At 54.5% G+C, this 14901-nt stretch overlaps 1 non-coding gene across 1 annotated transcript; it reads right to left on the bottom strand.

The window, feature by feature from the left end:
* Window positions 1–13589: 13589 nt before the first annotated feature.
* On the bottom strand, window positions 13590–13661 carry TRNAQ-CUG. Its single transcript has one exon. It is a non-coding gene; the product is annotated as a tRNA-Gln (tRNA).
* Between the last annotated feature and the right edge of the window lie 1240 nt (window positions 13662–14901).

Below are 14901 nucleotides of genomic sequence, written 5' to 3'. Positions count from 1 at the left end.
TCTAAACAGGAGATCCTGAGTTCAACTCCCAGTGGTGCCTTGTTGAGTAACTCTTTGGGTACCTGATATTAGCTGCTGTCAGAGGACAAAATACAGCATTGGGTGGGCCTTTGGTCCAGCCCAGGGTGGCTGTTTTTATGGTTTAAATTACACTCACAGGCACTGATAACAGAGTTACTGAAAGTTTGGGAGTTAAGAGCTGATAGCTCAGTGTTCCAGCCCATCACAGATGACCCCCCTTCCTCTGGGACAGGGACAGCGCTGGGTGTTTCATTGCAGTGTGGACATAGCCTAGCATTATGTCTACACTGCCATTAACACACCCAAGTCACTATTCTCAAACCCTGGGTCAGTTGATTCAGGCTTGTGGGGCTTGTGCTGCAGGGTTATAAAATTACAGTGTAGACACTTGGGCTTCAGCCCAGCCTCCAAGACCCCATGAGGGGTGAGGGTCTCCGAGCCTGGGCTCCAGTCTGAGCCCCAGGAGCCCAAATCAGATCATCCAGGCCAGCCGGGCCACAGGGATTTTATCACAGTCTAGATGCCCTCTCAGGGTATGTCTACACTGCAATGTAAGCCCAGGGTTAGCAGAAGTCATGTCAGCAGCTCCAACACATAAACATAAACCAGAGGGAAGACCCACCCCAAATAAGCTAGGCAGTGTCCTTCTCCCTACGGTTCATAAGTCCAGCAACCAAAAGTCCTTTAACATGAGCCATCCCCTCCCACCCCACTCACAGCTGTTGTCCTTAGTCAGTGCAAGCCCAGAGGTGCCTCTGTAGAGTTCACCTGCCTGCCTGGGTGGAAAAGGGGGAAAATAAGAAGGCACTGTACTCACTGTGTTGTCTAGGACTCACTCATCCCTCCACTGCCACCCTGTCCTAACATTGATCTAACCCCTAAATTTTAGTATTGGGACCCAGTCCCCAGCCTCACTCCCAACCAGAGCCTGCTCCTCTTCACCCTTCTCCTCTGTCCCAACCCACAGCCCCTCCTATTCCCAGTGCCCTCAATCCCAACCCACAGGCCCCTTCTATTCCCAGTGCCCCTCAATCCCAATCCACAGGCCCCCCGCTCCTCACGCTGCTCCTCAATCCCAACCCACAGCTCCCTCCTTCCCTCCAGCAGCAGGTGCTTCAGACCCCTCAGGAAGATTATCTTGCAAGGTTTTGTGTATGAGTCTGCATGTGGATTTACAGTATGTTGGAAATAGGTTGGGTTGCTTGCCGAAATGATCACTTGTGGCTGGTGTTGCATTCCCAGTCTCCATGTTATTGGGGCAGGAGAAACAAAGGGTTGTTATCCTCGATGTGTGAACCAGGGACTCAACCCTGGGTGGAAACTAAATGAGCTGCCCACAGATTCTGGCAGCCACAATGAGCATTTGGTGCGAGAGCCCAAACCTGCCTCTGTCCCAGAGGAGGGGTCATCCACGAGGGGCTTGGCCCACTGACCTATCAGCTCTTAAATCCCAAACTTTCAGTAATTCTATTATCAGTGCCTGTGAGTGTAATTTAAACCATAAGAAAAACCACACTGGGCTAGACCAAAGGTCCATCTAGCTCTGTATTTTGTCTTCTGACAGTAGCCAATACCAGGTGCTCTCAAAACATCTCAACAAGGCACCACCGGGAGTTGAACCCAGGATCTCTTGTTTACAAAACAGGTACTTTAACCAGCTAAACCATAGAGCCTGCCTGTGACTAATGTACAGTGTCTGCTCACACCTGACTCCCTGGACCCCACCTGGCCCCACAAAGCAGAGGAGCAGGTGAGGTTTTCCTTGCAAGCTGTGTGTGTGTGAATCTTTGGCCAGATCTGCACTACAAAGTTATTTCAGCAGAATTATATTGCTCTGGTGTGTGAAAAACACACAACGCTCCCTCGGTCAGCAGCTTTTGGCTGGTGTACACACTGCAATGCCACGTTTGGCGACAAAACTGCCCTGTTTTGGTGGCAAAATAAAACCACTTCAATGAGAAGAGTAGAGCTTTTTGCAGCAAACTTAAAGTGACAGAGTGTCAGTGTAGACACTGCTGTTCATTATATCACCATAACTGGCCTCTGCCAGTATCCCACAATACCCTCTGTGAACTCGCCTGCCCTGCAGTCCTGCTACAGAGCCATGGGCCTCTCCCCTTTCATAGCTCCAGGAAGTTCTGACAGCTGAGCCTGCTGCTCTGCTCCAGCAGCCAGGAGCAAATCACTGCTGTGGATGCTGCTCTCTCCCACCCTGCGAACACAGATCAGGGTGGTGGGAACTTCCTTGAATGGGGAGCACCGGCATCTGAACTGTGACACCCCCAGGACACCCCTTCCCTCGAGGAGGCTCTTACCGTCTAAACAGGGTCGGCTGTTTTCTAGTAAAATCACTAAAAGGGAAGGAGAAAACTCGAAAGAGGTTCCTCCTGGCGCTCAGGTACGGGAACCCCAATATTCCCCCAGTCCTCAAAGAGAGACCTGGAGAGGGAGACTTGCTGAAGCAAAGCCACAGGGTCTCTGAGGTTTCCCTGGCCCCTCGCCCCTGTCCTGCCTGGCTGATGTCAGCATCTCTCTGTGAGGTCACCACCTCCCCACCGCCTTTGGCCAATAGTCTGAGGTCCTGCAAAAGGCCTTTGTGATGTCACTGCCTGTCACGGACTCACAGATCGTGCCCACTCTTGGCCCCGTGCGGTCCGTGGGGGGTGCCCCTTTCAGTGCAACAGCTCTTCTCGGGGGTCCACTCTCTCTCGGGGTCAGGCCCCTCCACCTCCTGGAGCTGCCCCTCTCTGAGCCTTAGCACGTCTGTCTCTCGCCGTGGGCCCCCTCAGGAGTCCACGTGCTCTGGACCCCTGGACCTCCTCACCCCAAAGGGGTTGATGCCCCCTGTTCTCTAGCCCAGAGCGACTCTCAGCCAGCGTAACACAGGAGGGTTTATTGAGAGTTGAACACAGCACAGGAAACTCTCAGGGCCTCAGACCTGGCCTCTCACAATAACAGCACATCCCAGTCCCCCTGCAGCCAGGTGGGCTCTGCCTGCTTCCCCTCGCCAGCCCCAAGCCCCCCGCTTCCCAGCTAGGCCTCCGATATCTCCGGCCCCAAGCCCCACCGCTGTCCATTGTCTTTTCTCCAGGTAAACAGGGTTGCCTGGGCCTCCTCTCCTCTCAGCCCTCCTCTGGCTGGAACAGGTTGGTCACGGGGTCCTCTCCCCGCAGCCCATTGTCCTCCCACTGGCCAGAACCGCCTGTGACTCCTGAGCTGGGTCTCCGGGTCACCAGGTCACCAGTCGCTGGGGTCTCCATCCTCCAGGCCATCAGCCGGGGTCCCAAGTCCCTCTCCGGTCTTCTGTAGCAACAAACTCCCTTTCCCGTCACCTCGTTAAACCAGTAACACCTGGGAACACTGAGTCCCACTCCCTGTGCATGCAAACCACTGGAAAACACAGCAAACCCTAAGAAAATCCCCCACTTCGTCACAGAGCCCAGCACCTCTCCTCCTCTGGGCACCTAGAGCAGAGGCGGCTGGTGCTGATGGCTCCAAGGGAAGGCTTAAAAGCCACAGAACAATTGAGGTCAGGGCTAGAGGAGGGCAGGACCATGCCTAGGTGTGGCCTTCAGACAGGCACAAAAGCACCCAGCCAGGCTGCTCCCTGCCATGCCAAACACCCACTGAAGGCCACCCGCAGACAAGCATGCGAGGCGGCTGCTGATGCTCTGTGGCCATTATCGAAGACGGTAGGAAAGCAGGGCCAGCCCCCCTGGTGGGGCCTCTTACCGTTCCCACTCAAGGTGCTCGCTTTTGCCATGGGGCAGGAGATTTTACCCCAAGAGGCTTTTCCCCAGCTGGCGAGAAGCAGAGAAACACCCAGGCTCCCAAGGTGCTATGTAGCAACCCCCCTCAAGCACAGGGACAGATGCACATTTGGAAGAGGGAAACTGCTCTACACCCTAGCCCGGGCAGCCGCCCATTTTCTTTGGCAAGTCAGGAATGGCAAAGGCGAGACTGGAAGCACTGGGGCTCATGCCCCAGCCTTTCTGACGCCCACCCCCCAACTCCTTCCCGGGGCTCTAGCTGAAGCCAGAGCATTGGCCTGAGTGGCCAAGAAGAGGTTCAGGCCCTGAAGGGAGCAGGACTTTCAGCACAAAGGTAAAACCGGACAAGCACAACCACGAAGGGACTCAAACCCTCAATTGTCTAATCTAAAGTCAGACGCCTTATCCATTAGGCCACATGGTAAAAGTCCCTCTAGGTACTTCTTTGGAAAAGGCAGACACTGATGCGTCCGACGAAGTGGGGATTCCCCCACGAAAGCTCATGCTCCAGTACGTCTGTTAGTCTATAAGGTGCCACAGGACTCTTTGCTGCTTTTGCAGACACTGTGTTTCTCAGGTCAGCTACTGAGGGGGGCCGAGACTCTCTGGGCACAAGAAGTGGAGTTCCCAGTGACACGTGAGACTTAATTGTCTGGAGCCAGGTGCAGGGCTTTGGCAGGGAGGCTCGGGCATGGGGGCTGGGGTGCAGCGGATGGACCGGCTGTCTAGGTGGGGAGATTTAGTCTCACCGAGGAGGAATCCTGATGATAGGCAGTGGCCAGGGCCGGTGCAACCACTAGGCGAACTAGTCGGCCATCCAGGGTGCCAAGTGGTTGGGGGCACCAAAAATCGCACTCAGGGGAGGCAGTGGAGTGGAGGTGAGCTGGGGCAGGGGGCTGGGCGGTGTGGGGGGAGAGCTGCCTGCAGCAAGCAATGGGGCGTGCAGGGAACCACTCCCTGTCCCAGCTCACCTCTGCTCCGTCTTCTGCCCTGAGCACGCCGCCCCTGCTCTAATTCTCCTCCTTCCAGGCTTGCGGCACTAAACAGCTGATTGGCACCGCAAGCCTGGGAGGCGGAGAAGTGGAGCGGTGCCGGCGAGCTCAGGGAGAAGGCGGAGTGGAGGTGAGCTGGGGTGGGAGCTGCTGCAGGGGCTGCCCGGCTCTTCCCCATGGCCCCAGCCCTGCCCCGCCCTGCACTCCTGCATGGTAAGTGGAGTGACCCAGCCCCAGCCTGGTCCACTTCCCTGGCTCCCAGCCATGCCGCCGGCGAGTGCTGTGGGGCGGTTCCCCCCTCCCCTCAAGCTTGAGAGCCAGGGGAGCAGAGCAGGCTGGAGCCCCAGGCCTCCGGGGGGGCAAGCAGAGGGGGGGCTGGTCCCAGGCCTCCGTGGGGGATGGGGGGCTGGCTACCTCCTGCGGGAAGTGGAGTTACCCGGCCCCAGCCTGCTCTGCTCCCCTGGCTCTCAGGCTTGTGTTGGTGTTGGCTAGATTTGTGCGGGTGTTTGTGTATATTAGCAATTGTGTGTGTGTGTGTCAGGATTCATGCATGTGTCTGTGTATGTTTGCAATTGTGTGTGTGTGTATGCGCTCTGCCGCCCTCTGCCGGCATGACAACTATTTCTCTGTATGTCGCAGCCCCATACCGTCGACCCCAGTGGAGATTTCCCCATCTTACAAGGGCTGGCTGGCCTGACCCTTCTCCCCTCTGCGGAATGTGGCGGGGGCTGCAGCTCTCCCCCTGTGGGGCAGGAGTGCCACGGTGTGGGGTACTGGTCTCCAATGCACCAGGAGAGTAGCTCAGTTGAGGCAGGGCAGGGCGTGTGGTGTCCGTTCTGCGTTGCCTGGTGCTGGGCCATTGCACAATCCCCAGCCACGCTGCACAGCGCACCCCAAGAGGGGACAAGGGGTCCAAGCACATGATCCTGCATGAGGGGATCATTCTCATTGGTAGCCATCCAGTGGCAGTGAGTTCCAGGCCTTGGCACATGCTGTGTGGGGCAGGAGGTCCTTGTATTGGGAGCTGTGGGAGTGAACTGCGTGCAGTTGTATCTCTGAGCACGATTGTGAATATTATGGTGTGTGTGGGGGGGTGATTGTGAGTGTGGCTGGGGGCGGTGATTGTTGCTCTCTTTGGGGGTTGGGCTAGCATGTCCCTCTGGGTGTGTGGTGTCTGAGTGTTCTTGCGATTGTGTGAGTCTCTTTGTGCGTCAGAGTGTGTGTATGTGTGTGTGTGTGTGTGTGACTTGCTGCAGAATACAAAATCCTGCAAAGCCATTTCCTAGTGGTTAGCCCAGCAACACACTGATACAAACAGTGTCACAGATGCACACACACACAGAGTAGGGCTCAGCCCCACCAGCAGGGGCAGCAGGGACACACACGTCTCTCCTGGGCCAGCTTGGACAATTTCCCATCACGACCCGGCACAGTGCTGGTGCCCCACACGGGGGTGGGCAGTGACTGGGCAGGGGGGGCAGATGTGCCGGATCTGTAAAAGCAGCAAAGAGTCCTGTGGCTCCTCATAGAATAACAGCCGTGTTGGAGCATGAGCTTTCATGGGTGAATCCCCACTTCGTCGGATGGATTCAGAAGGAAGCACTTTGGGAAAATCAGTCAAGGCCCTTAGCTGAGCTGAGACACAGACCCAGTGACCCCTGCACCACCCTGGGAGGAGTGGGGTTGAGTGGTCAGAGCAGGGAGGGCTGGGCACCAGGACCCTGGGTTCTATCCCTGGCTCTGGGGTGGAGTGAACTGGGATCCAGGACTCCTGGGTTCCATAGGGGAAACTGTTTTTCCCTGTGCTTCCCTCCCTAGTGATCCCAGCCCAGCCCCCTAGTGGAGACTGAGCACAAGTGGGGGGAGTTGTTCTCCCACTTTGGACTTATGATTCAAACCCCTCCCCCAGGGGCTGTGATATCAAGAAATCTGCCCCCCACCCCCAACACAGAGAAAACTGGTGGGATTCTGTCCACACGCAGAGAATTTTCTCCGCCGGGCTCCTTCGGTTCATCTCGCTGCTCTCCCTACTGCCGCCAGACACTGCTCATCTGCATAACCCCGCCCATGGACACATGACACCTTCTGTCCTGCTGGTTTCAAGTGAGTGAGTTGCCCTCGGGGAGTGAGCAGGTCCCAGCACGTCACAGCCCCAGCCAGGGCCGGCTCCAGGCACCAGCTCAGCAAGCAGGTGCTTGGGGCAGCCCAGGGGAAGGGGCGGCATGTCGGAGTCTTTGGCAGCAATTCGGCAGCGGGTCCCTCGGTCCCTCTTGGAGGGAAGGACCTGCCACTGAATTGCTGCTGAAGAAGAAAGTGGTGCAGTGGAGCTGCCGCCGATTGTGATCACAGATTTTTTTTTTCCTGCCGCTTGGGGCGGCAAAAACCCTGGAGCCGGCCCTGGCCCCAGCACCCGGCACCGCCCCAGCACACCTCATAGCATGTCACAGCCTGGGGCAGGGAGATATTGGGGAAGGGGATGAGGGAGAGACCCAGCCCCATAGACCCATAGGGGCAGCGGGATATGGGGGCAGGAGAGGGGATGGCGGGGAGAGACCCATCTCCATAGACCCCAGAGGCAGGAACTGAGGGGATAACCGGGGAGGGAGGGATCCAGCCCTATAGACCTGTAGGGGCAGGGAGATATTGGGGGCAGAAGGGGAGAAGGGGGGTTGGCAGAGACCCAGCCCGGGGTGCAGGGGAAATGGGGTGGTTTGGAAGGAACTGGGGAGGAGAAGAGACACATGGCAGGACAGGGAAACCGACTCACTCCGAATACATGCAGAGCAGGGCAGGGCGGAGGCAGATCATGCTGGTCCCAGGGTAATTTCGGGGGGTTCTGATTCCCCACTCAGCTGGGGGGCTCACCTCTGGGCTGAGGAGGATGCAGGGGCTGTGTGTGTGTGTCAGGCTGGGGGAGCTGCCTGGGCAGAGGTGCTGAGCCACGTAAATTATCCCGATCTAAACACCATTGTAGAGAACACTATGTTGGCACACCGCTTCCTGGCAGCCAGAGACTGTGCTTTCTACACCTGCTCCTGTGGATGTGACCTCTCTCCTGATTGCTAAGGAAAGGAGCCTTTCCAGGAAATGGCCACAGCTTCTGGGAATCCGCATGTGGCTGTGAACAGAATTTGGCTCCTGGAACACAAGGCAACTTAAAAGCTGAGCACGCAGACAGGGGCTTGAACCCTGGCCCCTCAGATTAAAAGCCTGATGCTCTACCAACTGAGCGACCTGGGCTTGTTAAGAGCATCTTCACCGTTCACCACAGGAGTGAGCAGGCAGGCAAAAGAGAGGCAAAAGAAAGTCCCCAGAACTCCTCCTCTTTCTGCACAGCCACTGCCTGTCAGCAGGATTCCTCCTCCTCCTCCCTCCTGTGCCTCAGTGCGACTAAATCTCCACAGCTAGACAGCCGGTCCGTCCGCTGCACCCCAATCCCCCATGCCTGAGCCTCCCTGTCAAAGCCCTGCACCTGGCCCCGTATAATTAAGTCTCACATCTCACTGGGAACTCGACTTCTTGTGCCAGAGAGTCTCGCCCCCCCTCAATAGGTGACCCAAGAAACACAGGCCTGGTCTACACTAGGCGTTTAAATCAGTTTTACGAGCGTAAAACTGATTTAACGCCACAACCGTCCACACTAGGAGGCACCTTATATCGATTTTAATGGCTCTTTAAATCGGTTTCTGTACTCCTGCCCGACGAGAGGAGTAGCGCTAATATCGGTATTAACATATCGGAATAGGGTTAGTGTGGCCGCAATCGACGGTATTGGCCTCCGGGAGCTATCCCACAGTGCACCACTGACCGCTCTGGACAGCATTCTCAACTCGGATGCACTGGCCAGGTAGACAGGAAAAGCCCCGCGAACTTTTGAAATTCATTTCCTGCTTCGACAGCGTGGAGAGCTCATCATCACAGGTGACCACGCACAGCTCATCAGCACAGTTAACAATGCAGTCTCCTGAGAATCGAAAAAGAGCCCCAGCATGGACCGCTCGGGAGGTACTGGATCTGATCGCTATATGGGGAGATGATTCAGTGCTAACAGAACTGCGTTCCAAAAGACGAAATGAAAAAGTATTTGAAAGAATTTCTAAGGCTATGACGGCTAAAGGCCACAGCAGGGACTCCGTGCAGTGCAGAGTGAAAGTTAAGGAGCTCAGACAAGCCTACCAGAAAACCAAAGAAGCAAACGGAAGGTCCGGGGCAGGTCGAAAAACATGCCGCTTCTATGATGAGCTGCATGCAATTTTAGGGGGCTGCGCCACAAGTACCCCACCCCTGACCGTGGATTCCGAGGTGGGGGTTGTAATCTCTGCCATGTTTGAGGATTATGCAGATGGGGAAGATGAAGAGGAAGAAGAAGAGGAAGACCTCGCAGAGAGCACACAGCACTCCGTGAACCCCAGCAGCCAGGAGCTTTTTATCACCCTGACGGAATTACCCTGCTCCCAGCCCTCACAATCAACTATTCCAGAGAATGACGCCCTGGAAGGGAGCTCTGGTGAGTGTACCTTTGCAAATAGCAAACAGTGTTTTTAAGCAAGCCTTTTTTAATGATTGATTTGCCCAGAGGACTTGGGATGCATTCGCAGACAGTATAGTTACTTAGAAAAGTTTGTTAACATGTCCGGGGATTGAGAGGAAATCCTCCAGGGACATCTCGATGAAGCGCTCCTGTAGGTACTCCAGAAGCCTTTGCAGAAGGTTTCTGGGCAAGGCATCCTTGTTCCGCCCACCATGGTAGGACACTTTACCATGCCATGCATGTAGCAAGTAATCAGGTATCATTGCGTGGCAAAGCATCGCAGCGTATGGTCCCGGGACTGCTGGCATTCAAGAAGCATCCGCTCTTTATCTTGTTCTGTTATCCTCAGCAAAGTGATATCGTTCAGGATAACCTGGTTAAAAATCAGGAATTTAAGTAAGGGGGGTGGCCATTTTTCTACTGCTTTCGTGGAATGCAGCAGCTTAAAAAAAACACTTTCCTGCACGTAGCGAAGCGGGGGGAGGGGAGGAGTGAAATGCCGATGATCTTTTCTGTTTGGTCACCGGTGGGTGGGGGGGAGGGGGAAGGTTGTTGATTAGCAGGGAGCTAGCGTGGTATTAGCCATGCGTTGGGGGGGAGGGTAAATCACTGAGACAGTGGCTTACCATGGCCGCATGCAAGCTGAATTCTGATGCCTGGACCTGATGTGTCTGTGAGATCTGTAAACCCAGAGCTGCAAGCGGTCACTATTAAGATGAAAAATGTGACCTTGTAGGGAAATCACATGTGCTAGGTGAATAGTGATGTTCACTGTGAAACAGTATAACCATTGTTCTGTAAAATGTATCTTTCTAAATATTTATCTCCTCATGCAGCTGCAAATTTTTCAAGCGTCCCTCCTCCATCCCAAAGGCTAGCACAGATAAGGCGGAGGAAAAAGAAGACGCGAGATGAGATGTTCTCGGATATTATGGAAGTTACACGCAATGAAAGAGCTCATCTGAATGAGTGGAAGGACGTGGTTTCAAATTACAGGAAAGAGGCCAGTGAACGTGAGGACAGGAGGGACAACCGAGATGAGAGGTGGCGGCAGGAAGACCGGCAGGAAAATCAGCGGTGGCGGCAGGAAGATCAGCGGTGGCGGGATGCAACTCTGGGGCTGCTGCGTGATCAAACTGACATGCTCCGGCGTCTTGTGGAGCTTCAGGAACGGCAGCAGGATCACAGAGTGCCGCTGCAGCCCCTGTATAACCACCCTCCCTCGCCATGTTCCTTAGCCACCTCACCCAGACGTGTAAGAACGCGTGGGGGGAGGCTCCGTGCACCCGCCCACACCACCCCCGTGGACAGCCCAACCAGAAGGATGCCGTTACTCTGAATTTTTTTTTAATGGCCTTATCCATCCCTCCTTTCCACCTCCCAAAGCACACCCTTACTTCTCTCCTCTTTTATAATGAATCAATAAAGAATTCATGCTTTTAAATGAGAGTGACTTTATTTGCATAAGTAAGCTGTACTCGAAGGGGAGGAGTTGCTTACAGGGACTGAGTCAATCAAGGGGTTGGGTGGTCATCAACAAACACAGCAGTCACACTGTACCCTGGCCATTGATGAAGCTCGTTTTCAAAGCTTCTCTGATGCGCACCACTTCCTGGTGTGCTCTTCTAATCTCCCTGGTGTCTGGCTGCGCGTAATCAGCGGCCAGGTGATTTGCCTCAGCCTCCCACCCTGCCATAAAGGTCTCCCTTACTCTCACAGAGATTGTGGAGAATACAGCAAGCAGCAATAACATAGGGGACATTGGTTTGGCTGAGGTCTGAGCGAGTCAGTAATGTGCGCCAGCGAGCCTTTAAACGGCCAAATGCACATTCCACCACCATTCTGCACTTGCTCAGCCTGTAATTGAACAGATCCTGACCACTGTCCAGGCTGCCTGTGTATGGCTTCATGAGCCATGGCATCAAGGGGTAGGCTGGGTCCCCCAGGATAACGACAGGCATTTCAACATCCCCAACTGTTATTTTCTGGTCTGGGAAGTAAGTCCCTTGCTGCAGCCGTTTAAACAGAGTAGTGCTTCTGAATACGCGAGCGACATGAACCCTCCTGGCCATCCCGCGTGGATGTTTGTGAAACGTCCTTGTGATCCACCAGTGCTTGCAGCACCATTGAAAAGTACCCCTTCCGGTTTACGTACTGGGTGCCCTGGTGCTGCGGTGCCAAGATAGGGATATGGGTTCCATCTATCGCCCCCCCACAGTTAGGGAATCCCATTGCAGCAAAGCCATCCACTATGGCCTGCACGTTTCCCAGAGTCACAACCTTTCGTAGCAGCAGCTTAGTGATTGCTTTGGCTACTTGCATCACAGCAGCCCCCACAGTAGATTTTCCAACTCCAAATTGATTCCCGACTGACCGGTAGCTGTCTGGCGTTGCAAGCTTCCACAGGGCTATCGCCACTCGCTTCTCTACTGTGAGGGCTGCTCTCATCTTGGTATTATGGCGTTTCAGGGCAGGGGCAAGCAAGTCACAAAGTTCCATGAAAGTGCCCTTATGCATGTGAAAGTTTCGCAGCCACTGGGAATCGTCCCACACCTGCAACACAATGCGGTCCCACCAGTCAGTGCTTGTTTCCCGGGCCCAAAATCGGCATTCAATGGATAGAATCTGCCCCATTACCATCAGGATCTCCAAAGCGCCGGGGCCGCGGTTTGAGATAATTCTGTGTCCACGTCCTCATCACTGTCATCGCCGCTGCCATATCCGCCTCTTACTCGCCTCGGTTCGAAGGTCCTGGTTCAGCATATACTGCACGAGTGCGCGAGGTGTTTAAAACATCCACGATTGCGGTATGGAGCTGAGCAGGGTCCATGCTTGCTGTGCTATGGCGTCTGCACGGTTCACCAAGCAAAAAAGGCGCGAAACGGTTGTCTGCCACTGTCAGGGAGGGAGGGAGGGGTGAGGCTGTACCCAGAACCACCCGCGAAAATGATTTTTGCCCCATCAGGCACTGGGATCTCAACCCGGAAATGCCAAGGGGCGGGGGAGGCTGTGGGAACTATGGGATAGCTACGGGATAGCTACCCACAGTGCAACGCTCCAGAAATCGACGCTAGCCTCGGACCATGGACGCACACCACCGATTTAATGTGTTTAGTGTGGCCGCGCGCACTCGATTTTATAAAATCTGTTTTACAAAACCGGTTTATGCAAATTCGGAATAGTCCCGTAGTGTAGACGTACCCACAGTGTCCACCTTTTCCAAAGAAGCGCATGCAGAAGGCACCCGCATGGCTTAACGGATAAGGTGCCTGACTTTGAATCAAAAACTTGAGGGGTCAAGTCCCTTTGTGGTTGCGTTGATGCAGTTTTACCTTCATGCTGAAAGTCCTGCTCCTTTCAAATCTGGAACCTCTTCTTGGCCGCTCAGGCCAATGCTCTGGCTTCAGCTAGAGCCCCGGGAAGGAGTTGGGGGTTGGATGTCACAAAGGCTGGGGCATGAGCCCCAGGTGCTTCCAGTCTAGCCTTTGCTATTCCTGAATTCCCAAAGGAAATGGACGGCTGCCCGGGCTAGCGTGTGGAGCAGTTTCCCTCTGTCCCTGTGCTTGAGGGGGGTTGCTACATAGCGCCTTGGGAGCCTGGATGTTTCTCTGCTTCTCACCAGCTGGAGAAAAGCCTCTTGGGATAACATCTCCTGTCCCACTGCAAAAGTGAGCATGGAGTATGGGAACGGTAAGAGGCCCCACCAGGGGGGCTGGCCCTGCTTTCCTACCGTCTACTGATGTTGGACACAGAGCATCAGCAGCCGCCCCGCATGGTGGTCTGCGGGTGGCCTTCAGTGGGGGTTTGGCATGGCAGGGAGCAGGCTGGCCGGGAGTCTTGTTGCCTGTCTGCTGGCCACACATAGGCATGGTCCTGCCCTCGTCTAGCCCCGCCCTCAGTCACTCTGTGGCTTATAAGCCTTCCCTCGGAGCTGTCAGCACCAGCCGCCTCTGCTCCAGGTGCCCAGAGGAGGAGAGGTGTGCTGGGCTCCAGCCTGGGACTCTGCCTCCCTCCTGCCTATCAAGCCTGGCCCTGGCACTGCTTTCTTCAAGTGCCATGTGAGCAAGAGGAAAAGTGTGGCTACAAGCACCAGACTTGTGGGCATCAGGTGAAGCAGTGAGAATCCCAACCACTAGAGCCACTTCTAAACCCCCACCAAAGACCTGGCTCTGGTGGGGAAAAGGAGTTAACCAGCAGGAGGGAAATGACCCACTTTTGTATAGCTGGAGACAGGAAAGCACTTTGAGCACCAGATCTTTACCACCAGCTAACACAAGGTCCCACTGAGATTTGAACTCAGATTGCAGGATTCAGAGTCCTGAGTGCTGCCCTTTACACCATGGGACCAGCTTGTATTGGTCTCTTGGGACATTGGAGACTCTCACAGGGCTGGCTTGTGTAAGGGACTGTTGGCCCTTTACTAAAACTTAGTGGGGTTTGGTTGGCTAGTTCCCAGTCCCAATAGAAGGGGGAAGGGCCAATGGGAAATCAGGACCCTGAGACTGACAGGCCCCTGGGGCAATGGTCACCAACGGGTAGGGAACAAGTGAGAATTTGTTAATGGAGAAAAATTCCTGGTGAAAATTGGCAAAGCTGTGCAGATTTTGAAAAGTTCCAGTGAATTTACACATGAAGATACAAACAGAGAGACAAACACGCACACAGAGAATGAGAAAATCACACACTGCACAGGCCCACACAGACATAACAAAAACCAAACCCACACAGCACACAGAGCCATATACACAAAAAGGAAAACCTCACAAAATATAGAAAGAACAAATCCACACCAAAAATACAGCAAAAGCCCACAACAGGAAACACAAAACCCACATATCAAAAGAATACAAAGCAAAAAACAATATTAATGCAAAATCATACACACATCCATGCACACAGAACTATGCAAGACATCCACCAAAATCACACAGGACCCACATGCACATCAACGTGACAGATGAAAACCACACCAGCATACAGCAAGCCAGGCAGGGTTTGAGTCTCACAGTGAAGTGGGTGAGCACACAGGTGGTTTGGGGAGCAAAGACTGAGAGGGAGTCAGGGGCAGTGCTCTGGGCTCTGCCTGACCCCTCCTGACACAGGCAGCTGGTGGAGGGCAGAGCCTGGTAGATCTGTGGAATCTGCCCTGCTCTCTGTAAAGCAAGGGGACCTCAGTGTCTTCTGAGCAGGAATTGTATTTTCTGCAGGGCAAACTGATTGGCAGAAGCCATTTGCTTAAAGGAAACTAGGGCTGCAGGTGAGGTTTGAACTCACAACCTCAGCATCACTCCACTCAGCACTGCTCTGTAAGTCCTGGGCACTAACCCATTGCACCACTGGGCCCTGCTTTCAGGAGCGTGTCTCATGTTTCATGGCTGGATTAGAGGAGTGGGGGGGTTGCATTAGCTAATACAAATCCATATGAAAGGCTGCAGAATGGCAGCAGCAGAGGTGGGGAGCCTCCTTCCATGTGAAAGAGCTGGTTCCCCCTTCCGTTGCTCAGGGGAAGGTTGGTGCTTTGAGCCCACCTGGTGCTGGAGCATCTGATGGGTGAGATTAACGGGACTCAGGGAGGGGAAGGAAAGGG

Source organism: Mauremys reevesii, unplaced genomic scaffold (assembly GCF_016161935.1).
Source record: "Mauremys reevesii isolate NIE-2019 unplaced genomic scaffold, ASM1616193v1 Contig101, whole genome shotgun sequence".
NCBI lineage: Eukaryota > Metazoa > Chordata > Testudines > Geoemydidae > Mauremys > Mauremys reevesii.
Note: the sequence above shows the minus strand (reverse complement) of the source record. Positions and strands in the feature narration are given on the sequence as shown.